Source organism: Solanum dulcamara, chromosome 8 (genome assembly GCF_947179165.1).
Source record: "Solanum dulcamara chromosome 8, daSolDulc1.2, whole genome shotgun sequence".
NCBI lineage: Eukaryota > Viridiplantae > Streptophyta > Magnoliopsida > Solanales > Solanaceae > Solanum > Solanum dulcamara.
The window spans coordinates 38,854,279-38,866,842 of NC_077244.1; positions in this window are offsets into that span (position 1 = coordinate 38,854,279).

Sequence of the window (12,564 nt, forward strand, 5' to 3'; positions counted from 1 at the left end):
TTATAGCTTATGCCTCATGGTAGTTGAGGGTACATGAGAGAAACATGACTTGGAGTTGGCAGCATAGTGTTTGCTCTAACAATCTAAAGACATTATCTCTACGGTGTCAAGTGTGAAGTGTTTACTGACTACCACAGTTTATAGCATGTGTTCACTCAAAAAGACTTGAACCTGAGATAGCGAAGATGGATGGAGTTGATTAAGTATTATGATGTTACCATCCAGTATCGTCCAGGTAAGGCAATGTGGTGGCAGACACATTATGTCAGAAACCGATTAGCATAGGCAATCTAGCCTGTTTGGGAGCCGGTAAGCGGCCCCTTACTAGAGAGATTCAACACTTAGATGCTAAATTTATAAGGCTAGGCATCTTAGGAAAGGGTGGGGTGCTAGCCAGTGTTGATCTAAGACCTACCTTTATTGAAGAAATTAATGCCAAGTAGTTTGAGGATGCAAACTTGAATGAAATAAGAGAAAAGACCTTGTTGGGCAGGCCCATGATACAATCATTGATACAGATAAGGTGGCAAATTTTAGGGTAAGTATTTGTGTTCTCTAGGTGGATGGTTTAATTTAGAAGATGTTTTCCAAATCTCATGGTTCACGATACTCTATTTATCTAGGAGTGACCAAGATGTACCAAGATTTAAAGCGATTGTATTATTGGCCGGGTATGAAAAAAGACATAGGCGAGTATATGTCTAAGTGACAGAATTGTCAGCAGGTAAAGTATGAGCACCAGAAGCCTGCAGGTTTGCTTCAAATAATGCCCATTCCTGAATGAAAGTGGGAAAAAATAGCCATGGATTTGTGCTTGTTCTATTTGGGTTATGGTTGATTGATTGACGAAGTCAACCTATTTCATTCTATTTAGAGTAGACTACAATGCACAATAGTTGGCAAAGATTTACGTGAAAGAGATAGTAAGGCTGCACGGGGTTCCCCTTTCTATCATCTCAGACCATGGTATGCAATTCAACTCCAAGTATTGGGGAATGTTGAATGAGGAGTTGGGCACTCAACTCACTTTCAACACAGCTTGTCATCCACAGACTGATGGGCAGTTAGAGAGAACCATTCAGGTGTTGGAAGACATGTTGAGAGCATGTAATTGATTTTGGAGGACATTGGGATAAATTCTTACCCTTGTGTGAGTTCTCCAATAATAATAGCTATCACTCCAGTATTGAGATGGTGCCATATGAATCCCTTTATGGGAGGGGATGTAGGCCACCCATAGGGTGGTTTGAGACTGGAGATGTAAAGCCTTGGGGGTTGACTTGGTAAGAGATGCTCAAGATAAAGGAAAGAGCATTAAATCTAAGCTTCTAGCACCTCAGAATCGTCAAAAAGAGTATGCTGACCATAAGGTAAGGGACATGAAATTTCATGTAAGACCCGGATATTGAAAAGTTGGAACGAAGAAAGAATTTCAAGAAAAAGGACTACCCAGCTTCTACGACTCAACCTACGAGTCGTAGTGCTTTCACGAGTGATAAGATTGACTCGTAAAAGTGGAATTAAGGTGGAAGATGGAATTAAGTAAAGGGGGAAGTCTACGAATCAGATCGATGATTCGTAGACATGATTATGACTCGTAAAGGTCCCTTATAAAAGAACTTCAAAACTTAAGAAAATTACAGGTTTGTCAGGACTGCAGAACGAGTTGGGTCTACCACCCGTAAGTGTTTTGATGAGTCATAATCATGACTCATAGAGATGAATAAGAGGCTCAGAGTTCAGGATTTTCTTAGACCTACAGGATGACTCAAGTTGACGAGTCGTAGAAGTTTGCACGACTCATAGAGTCCAAGTCGTAGGTCCAAATTCTAAAGTTTAATGAAAGGTATAAGGGTCTTTTTAGGTTCAATTTATCTAGACACCTTTTAAGAAATATTCAGAACATATAACTACCTAACACTTCAAAATCCCTTCTATTCTAAATCATCCTTTAAATTTTCCTAAGACAAGACTAAGCAATTCTCTCAAGGTTCTCTTCTACAAATTCAAGCTAAGGTTTCAAGAGAAACAAGTTTCTTCTTCAATTTCTGAGTTAAATTCATCAAGGTATATGAGATTTGATCCATGGGTTCCTTTTACCTATAGAGTCCTAAGGTTTTTCCCAAAAATCTTCCCAATTTTAATTACTTTCTAACCCTAGTTTGATGTTTTGTATTGGGCTATTTTAATTATCTTTTTAATTATTTTCAATGATTATTGCAAGCATGGTTTTACATTAATTGCATGATTTCAAGTTGATTTATAAATTCCCATTCATAAAGTTAGTTTCAATGATGATATACATGAATTGTGATCATGAAGTTAAATGATTTTCAAAGAAATCTTTTATGGAAGAAGTTTGAGACTTATGAATGATTGATGAAGGATGGAATGATGTTTCAATGATGATTCAAGAAGTCATTATGGTGTGACTAGTAAAATTCTCACACAATCATGATTAGATGATGATAAGGATAGTTCCCACCAAAGTTTGTTAATTCTTATGAATCACCAAGTTAATGAACTGCTCTAATGATTATTTTTTATAATGATGATAATGATGATGTTTTAATGATTTAATGAATTTTGTTGGAATATTTACTAAGCACCGAGAGGCTTTTTAGGTGGGTTTTGGGTAATGACTTGGAAAAACTGAACCTAGGTCAGACTTGAATGAAATTTGAGTCAAGTGAGGTATAGGGTAATTTGGTAATGTATGGAGTTTTTATTTTTTTAGTTTGATTGATTGAATTTATAGCTAAGATGATACAAAACCTGTACGACTTTACGAAATCGTATTCGGGCAAGTATAATTCCTGAAATTTAACGTAGTGTGAAGTATAGATATTAGAACATCATGGGATGAGGGTGTGCTGTAAAATTAAAAGCTTGGAACTCAAACACGGAGATTCTGTCTCCGTGCGTCCCACTAGAGAAGGATTAATTCATCTAGGGTGGGACCATTGTAGCGGATTTGTCCCGCTGTGGTGGGATAGTCGTGACTTAAGATGGAAAAAGTCCCAAAAATGTTATTTTTCTAGACTTCTTATTTATGGAGAGAAAAAGGTTGAACCAGGGCTATTCCTTTCAATTTTCTACCCATTATTGCATCAAATGTAAGTTAAATACTCTCATACTTCGTAATTTGAGTCTTAGAATTAGAATCATAGTTGATCATTATTGGGGAGGGTTTTGGCTTGAAATTTATGGTAGGAAAAGCCCTAGTTGGGCATTAGGATCATGGGTGTGGCTAAGGGTTGGAATATTGTTATAATTCAGATAAATTAGGCCATTTTATTTATCCTTTCATATGTGTGGCTTTTTTTAGACCAAGAACAAGTCCAACAAACCTAGAAAGGGAAAGCTCCAAGAGTTTAGAGTTTTCAAAAGCTTGGTTTTGAGGTAAGTGATGGTTTTTTCTTCCCGTATATGTCATATGTAGTTGTTAAGTGATTCAATTGTATGCATATATGTATGTAAATAGGTAAAGATGAATTCAACCATGTGAAATAACTTTTTATTATCAATGGCATGTAATGAACCTATTTATTATAATTATGACTGTTGAACTATTCACTGTATTTGTGATTGTGCTATGTTTGTGTGGATCAGGTGTCACATTTTGACATATAACTGGACTGGGTGTCATGTACTAACATTAGTTTGCATCATGTGTCATATTTTAAACTTAGATCGGGTGTCATATTCCGTCACACTAATAGATGAAGTGCAGGTTCCATGAGAGAACCATCCTTGAATGTGCATTAAAATGAGACTTTTAACCTGTGCATATGAATATTTACTGTTCACGAAATGATAAGTGTAAGGTATTCTATATATGTGTGTTTACGGTGTTGTGGTTATTTTTCCATATCTTATTTACTAGAATAATCACCTTATCCTACCAGTACACCATTGTTCTGTGTACTAATACTATAATTGCTCTTTCTTTGTTGATTATAGGGTATCTTCAGGAAACTATTAAGAGACATCGCATAGAAGATTTTTGATTTGTAAGAGTTCATGGGTGAGCCAGCTCTTTCAGGCTACCATATGGTCCTTCCTTCAGGACTTAGACCTTAGAATCTTATTTCTTTATGTTTGAAATCGGGGCTGCATCCACACCCTTATATTTGTTGATAGAAGTTTTGGTATAATGAATTTCAGGTCCTAGGTGTTCAATTTCCACACTATTTATTCTTTTTTTGTTAACTTACTGAGTTTATGGGGACTCAACCTTTTTAAACTAATATTTAAACCTGCTTCTATATCTTTAAATGTTGTCTGAAGTGATTATTGTTTAGTTGGGTTGGATTGATGGTTCTCCCCATGAAGGGTTAGAATGGGTGCCAATTATGGCGGGTTAGGATTGTGACACAAAATCCTTCTCATTTAATATAAGACCCCAAAAGTTAGAAGGCCAAACAAAGGAAAAATGTTGCAGAAAAGTTGCAGAAAATGATATGGTGTAGGCTTTTAAGAGTCGATCGATGGGCCATAGGAAGTCCTACGAGCCGTAGGAAGGCATTTTTAGAAGGCCCAACACTTAAGAAAAATCTTGAAGTCTGAGACGAGCCAAGTTGATGACCCGTAGGAAAGGCTCGTAGGAAGGTCTTGAGAAGTGAAATTTTCACTTAGTGTGAACTCACTCTATGAGGGGTTCCTATGGGTAGTAGGAGATCCTATGACACATAGAAAGGAACCCATAGATGAGATTCATAAACTCAATATTTTGGGTTTTAGAAAAGTTTGCATGACGAGAAGGGTCTATGACTAGTAGAATCTTTGATGGACCATTAACCAGAGTCATTAGGTGGGTCTGAGATTTGGAGATTTGGCTAAGTGTTGGGGTGTTTTACGAACCATTTCCATGACCCGTAAGTCCTCCGATGACCCATAGACTTTAGTGGTAGGGTCAAAGGTGTAATTCCAGTAGCTCATGTTTCGGTGCACCATTTCTACGACCCGTTCCTATGACCCATTGAAAGATCTACGACCGTAGGTCCACTTCGACAGTTTTTATTGAAGGATATTTTGGGCATTTACTATCTCTCCTACATCAATACTATGTCATTTTAGGTTATTCTACTAAGCCTATAAGTACCCAATTCCTTGAAAATTACCCCATTCCCTCTAAAATTACTTCATACTCACTAGAACTCTCTCCCAAGGATACATCTTCTTCTCCAAGCTAGGGTTTCAAGATCAAGTCAATTCTCCATCACTTAGAGCTTGCTTTAAGTTTTGATTATCAAGGTATGTTGGGAATTCATCACTGGAGTTCCAAAGATTTTTCCCTTTTTCTATCAATTTTAATTCAATAATTCTAGAATTATTATCAAATTGTATTGGGTCAACTCAATTATGATTTTACTTAGTTCCAATAGTCTATTCATGCATGATTTGAGTTAAATTACATGCTTTCAATAGGTTTTTCAAGAACCCATGCATTATGTTATGAATTTCAAGTTTTAAACTATGAATTTATGATCAAGGGTTAAGAATATTTTATGAAATTTGTGAACTATGTTTTCAAGTATGTTTCAATAAAATAACCATGAATTGGGAAAGGTTTCTTACAATATAAAAGAAGTTATGATTTGGATGCTTAGAAAGGTAAGTGTCCACATGTTATGTTATGATCATGGTTTTCAAAGAGCTATTCTTATTATGCTATTTTATGGATATGGATTGGTATTTATTTTCCTTCCCTAACAACTATATTTTTATATATTCTATTGGGATTGACTTAGCACTATGCAAACTTTGTGGTGGGGATCCACGAGGTAACCCTAGTAGCAACCCTTAGTTCCAAAGCTATATGCCACTGTAGGTGCCTTTATGGCTTAGCTAGTGTATCCATATATAACTCATTTTATGTTTATGATACGGAGTCTACCTTGACAAGTAGCCTCTCTCTTCTCGATGTGAGAGTTACATCAGATTCTATGTTATAGATCACATGGTCTTAAATTTTGGTTAAGTTTAATGTCCTGCATATGTATATGTTATGTTCCATAAGCTCTTATGATGTTTTGTGATGCATTAGCCACATGAAATGATTTTCAAGCATTTTCAACTTTTATTCATGTTTTAAAGATATTGGTCATGCATCACATATTCATATTGATTATGTTCAATTGTTATTATTCATGCATGTTTCTCACATACTTAGTACATTCCATATACTAACACATATATTTTGCCAATATTGTATCATAATATAGGGTCCAAAATCATGCTCATCCCGCTTATGGCTATATTTGGAGCTTACTATTTCCCTTGTTGGTGAGTCCTCATGTTTCGAGGACGCAACACTTATGCTGTTCACTATGTTTTCATGACTTTTATCCTTTAAGTTTGGTAAGCTAGGAACTTGTCCTATGCCCCATCTTAAGTAGTAGAGGTATGCATAGCTTTTTTACTATTGTGTCAATTCTCTTATGTTGAGATTTTGTTGTATTGAGATTTTCATTCCGCATTCATGTTTTACCTTATTGTCTATTTTCCTTATGTATGCTCAAGTATGATACGTCAAGAGTTTGGTTGGGGTCTCTCGGGATCCTAATCACCATATCACATTTAGAGTATAACTTAGATTATGACAAAGTTAGTATCAGAGTACAAGGTTTAAGGTTTCCTAGAGAGTCTAACATGTTTCGTCAAGTAGTCTTATTAATGGATGTGAAGCATACCACATCTATGAATAGGAAGCTATGAGGTGTTTTAGAAAACTTCACCTCTTTGATCATTCTTATGTCGTGCGATATAGTTAAACTCTAAGGATTTTCCCTTAATGCTTTCTCTTTGAGATTATAGAATCATACCTCCAAGAAGAGCCCTCGTGAGAAGGAATGCGAAGGAGGAGCAACAAGGTCTCCAAGTCCCAAATGACCCTTTGAGTGAACAAGTCTCTCATGCGGAGTTTTGAGCCGCGTTCTAAGTGCTTGCCCAAGATGTAAGACCCCATAAATTGGAAAGTCAAAAAATGGAGTTTAAATAAAAATAACCAAAATGTTGTAACTTTTTGACTTTCACGAGGCCTTTCATGGGCTGTACAAGGCACCAGGGCCCATGAAAGTCACCAAGGTATGTGGGAATTTATCCATGGATTCTTACATCTATGGAGTCCCAAAGGCATTTTCTTAAATTCTTCTTTTATGATTATCTTCTAGCCGTAATTCTTGTAAAATTACATTGGGTCAATTCAATTATGGTTTATTTTATTATTATTGATTAAATTATGTATTATTCAAGTTTCAATTGCATTATTTCAATTGATTTTCATGGACCCATGCATTATTCTACTTTCAAGTATAAATTTATAGAATTATGATCATGATTGATAAAGGATTTCTATGAATGATTTATGACTGGTTATCAAGGAATTATGAATCTCATGATAATTAATGAATGATGGTTCAAGCAAGTATCTATGGTTGTGAAAGGAAATTCTCACATACTCATGTCAAAGAGGTGAAAGGTTTTCTCACGGATTCATAAAGATTGAAAGATTTTATCATTCTTGTATAAATCATCCTGTTAATGAGCTATTTTTATGATTATTTTATGATGTTTGATTTGTATCTATTATTTTCTTTCCTAATGATGTTTATGACTATGATTTATGAATTCTGTTGGGATATTGACTAAGCATCGATAGGACTTTGATGTTGGCTTCTGTCTGAGAGCTCAAGTAGCAATGCAAAGGAACTCTAGTAGCAACCTATATTCCCTAACTACGTTGCCCACATAGGTTTTCCCTTATGGCCTAGCTAGTTGATCCACAAATAACTCAAGTTTAAGATGTTCTCATGGAGTCTACCATGACCTCTCTCTTTTTGGTGTCGGAGTAACACCAGATTCCATGTTATAGCTCCCATGATCTTATATGTTGGTTAAATGTCCTATCCCCTAAAGATATATGGAATGATACAAGTTCTTATGATGTTTTATGATGCATTGACCACATGATTATGATATTCAAATGCTTTCAAGTTTTACTCATGTTTTTAAGATATTGGTCATGCATCCCATGTTCATGTCGACTAAGTCCTATTATCATTATTCATTCATGCTTCTCACATACTTATTGAATTACATGTAATAATGCATATTTTCCCCTGCACTGTATCATATTGTAGGATTCAATGATCATCACGCTCCTTCTTCTGCTCATGGCTATATTAGATTACTTAACTTTTACACTTGATTGGTAAGTGCGCATGCTTCGAGGATGCAACCAACATGAGTTTATATTTCTTTCTCCGACGTTATTTTTTATATTTTGGGTGAGCTAGGAGCTTATCTTATACCCCTATCTAGACTAGTAGAGGCATGTTAAATGTTTATGAAGTCTATATTGTCATGTTCTTTTAATATTTATTTCTTCTTTATTGAGATATTCATGTTAAGACTTTATTTTTGCATTTATGATTTAGTCTTATTGCTTTATTTACCTTATGTATGCTCATATATGATATGCTAAGAGGCTTGGTTAGAGTCTTTCGAGATTCTAATAGTCATATCACACCTAGGGACTACCTTGGATCATGACAAACTTAGTATCAGAGCACAAGGTTTAAAGTATCCTAGGGAGTCAGTCTAACATGCCGCGTCAAGTAGATTCTTGTTCATCAGTGTGCAGCGCATCACATCTATGAATTGGAGGCTATAAGACTTTTAGGAAACTTCACTTCTTTTATAATTCTTATATCGAGTGATAGAGTTAAACTTTAAGGCTTTTTCCTCTAACGCTTTCTCTTTGTGATTACAAAAGTATGCCTCCATGAAGAATTTCCGTGAGAAGAAATGTTGAGGAGGAGCAACAAGATCCAAATGGCCCTTAGAATTAGCAAGTCTCTCATGTGGAGTTTCGAGTTTTATTTCAAGTGCTTTCCAAAGCTATAAATGTTCAAGTTAATAGGGAAGTGGTATCTCCCGTGGACCCGAATGTTGGTTTGATGGCTAGCCGAGTTTTGTGATTTTTGCCCATATAAACCCTCTCAAGTTTCATGGCTCTAAAGTAGATGAGGATCCACAAGAATTTGTTGAGGGTATTGGCAAGATTGTGGAGATCATGGGAACTGGTCCGGTGGAGAAGGTGGATATAGTGTCTTATCAACTTTAGGGAGTTGCTCAAGTTTGGTATGACCAATGGGGAAGTGAAAGGGCTATAAGTATGGGTCCCGTTGATTGGAAAGAATACAAGAGTGCTTTTCTTGACTTCTTTTTTCCATTAGAGTTGAGGGAGGCTAAAGTTCAAGAGTTCATAAATTTGAGGAAAGGTAATATGAGTGTAAGGGAGTATGCTCTTAAGTCTTTTAATGGTTTCTGATCCAAGGGATCATATGAGCAATTTCATTTTAAGTGTGTAAGATATGGTGGTCAAGGTTTGTAGAATTGGCATGCTAATTAAGGAGATGGACATCTCTAGGCTCATGTCACATGACAAACAAATAGAGGAGGAGAAGATAATATAGAGATATAGAAGGTTGTCCAAGAGGGCTCGAACTAATAGTGGTGAGTTCTCATATGGTAAGTTAGGTAATAGTGGACGTCTTCAATTCTACCAAAAGTACTCCGTCCAAAACATTTCATATGCTCTAGATCCAAAGTTTGATAAGGATAGGGTGCCCAACCATAAGGTTCAAGTAGGAGCTCCGACTGGCCAAGTCATTCCCCATGCAAGAAATGTGGATGAAACCATAGATGAGAGAAATTGGTGGGGTCAGGTCCAATTTATATATGGGGTAAGCTAGGTCATCATGTAAAGGATTGTAGAGGTGGTGGTCGAACCCAAGCTCAGATGAAATCTATATGCCATCTAGTTCAGTAGGGTGCTGCCACAGGTTCCAGTGGTGGTTAGTGCCAAAATCAATTCTATGCTCTTCAAACTAGGCAGGATTTGAAGGATTCTCCCAATATGTTAAATGGTATGTTAAAAGTCTTTGATTTTGATGTTTATGTATTGTTAGATCCAGGTGCTACTCTATCATTTGTTACTCCTTATCTTTCTATGAAATTCATTGTAGTCCTAAGATTTTGTAAGTGCCCTTTTTCATCTATACTCCTGTTGGTGATTCAGTTTTGGCTAAAAGAGTATAGAAGTTGTCCAGTCTCAATTTTTCATAAAATCACCTCAATTGACCTTGTAGAACTTGATCTGATCGATTTTGATATTATTCTCGGTATGAATTGGCTATATGAATGTTATGCTTCTATATGTTGTAGAACCCGAGTGGTCAAGTTTCAGTTTTCTAATGAGCCAGTCCTAGAATTGAAATGTAGTAATTTCATATTTAAAGGTTAATTCATTTTGTGACTTAAAGATCGAAAAATAATTTCCAAAGGTTGCATTTATCATCTAATTTGGGCAAGGAATGCAAATTATGAAGCTCCTACTCTTGAGTCAGTTTCAGTTGTTAATGAATTTTCGGAAGTTTTTCCCGATGATCTCCTAGGTATCTCTCCTAGAAGGGAGATGGACTTTGGTATTGATATTCTACTCGACACCCAACCTATATCTATTTCTCCTTATCAAGTGGCCTAGAGGAACTTAAGGAGTTAAAGGATCAATTAAAGGATTTGTATATAAAGGTTTCATTAGACCGAGTATGTCTTCATAGGGTGATTTGGTTTTCTTTATTAGAAAGAAGGATGGTTCTCGCCAATTGTGTGTTGACTACTAATAATTGAACAAGGTTACTATTAATAATAAGTCTCCATTCTAAAGATCGATGACTTGTTCGATCAACTTTAGGGAAAAAGTTACTTTTGAAAGAATGATCTTCGCTCGGGTTATCATCAACTCTGAGTAAGGGAATGTGATATTTCGAAGATAAATTTTAGTACTCAGTATGATCACTTTGAATTCTTGGTTATGTCTTTTGGACTAACTAATGCTCCTATAACTTTTATGAATTTGATGAACAAGGTGCTCAAGCAATATTTGGATATGTTTGTTATTGTGTTCATTGATGATATATTGATCTATTCCCAAAGTTAGGAGGAGGACGCCAATTATTTTAGGATTGTCTTGCAAATTTTCATGGACCGTCAATTATTTGCTAAGTTTAACAAGTATGAGTTTTGGTTAAGGTTAGTTACTTTTTGGCCATATTATCTCTGGTGAAGGTATTATGGTGGATCCCAAGAAAATCAAAGCAGTAAAGAATTGGCCTAGACCTTTGTCTCATTCTGAAATTTGACGTTTCTTGAGCTTAGCCAGTTATTATAAATGGTTTGTAGAAGGATTCTCTTTCATTGTGTCTCCCTTGACTACTTTAAGGAGGTAAGATTCCAATGGTCTGAGGCATGTGAAAAGAGCTTCCAAGAGTTGAAAGATAATCTTACCTCCGCGCTGGTGTTGACTTTATCGGAAGGATCTAATAGTTTTGTGGTATATTTTGATGATGCTTCAAGGGTTGGTATTGGTTTTGTTTTGATAAAAATGGTAAGGAGGTATCCTATGCTTCTAGGCAACTCTAGGTGCATGAAAATAATTATCCGATCAATGACTTGGAGTTGGCGGTGGATGTGTTTTCTTTAAAGATTTGGAGACACTATATTTATGGTGTGCATGTTGATGTATTAATCGCTCATAAGAGCTTGCAATATGTTTTCAACCAAAAGGATTTGAACCTTTGACAAAGGAGATGGCTTGAGTTATTGAAGGATTATGATATGAATATGTGGTACCATCTGGTAAGGCGAATATGGTTGATGATGCTCTTCGTGGATTGTTCATGAATAGTGTTGTCCATGTTGAGGAAGTAATGAAGGAGTTAGTTCATGTTGCTCGTAGACTAGCTTGTTTGGGTGTTCTCTTGGTTGATTCAGAGGATGGGGTGTAGTGGTGCAAAATAGTTTTGAATCATCTCTTGAGGCGGATGTTAAGGCATAACAAGATAATGATCCTACTTTAGTTGAATTGAAGAAAGCGGTTACCGAAAAAGCCATTGAGGCTTTCTCCCAAGGGGGATATGGTGTGGTTAGATATCAAGGCCGGTTGTTTGTTCCCAATGTTGATGAATTAAGGGAAATAATATTGTCTGAAGCTCATAGTTTGCAGTGTTCTATTCATCCGGGTTCCAAAAAGATGTATAGAGATGTCACGACTCGAACTAGGGCCAAGTTGTAACATGATGATCAAAACCCCAAAGGGCTCAAACCAAGACTCTTGACATATCATACATGAACACATACAAGGCATAATAAAGATCAACTCAATAGGCTAGAAGAAATGTGTAAGTACCATAGTCAAATAAAATGACAACATAGACTCTACATAGTGTGTCCAACAAGCCTCTACTGATCAACATGAGTGGGAGGCTAAGAAATGTCCTTATCTCACCCTCAACGTAATATAGAAAAGTATTTAAAGAAGAACAAAAGAAAGAACTCATAAACTTATCCTCGAATAGATGAGGACTCACCAATCCTTGGATTACTAGAACTCAACTTTAGCCACGTGGAGTATGGATACGATCATCAACCCCTACATTATGGTACAATATAGGAAATAAAGTATGCCTTAATACATTTGAATGTACTAAGTATGCG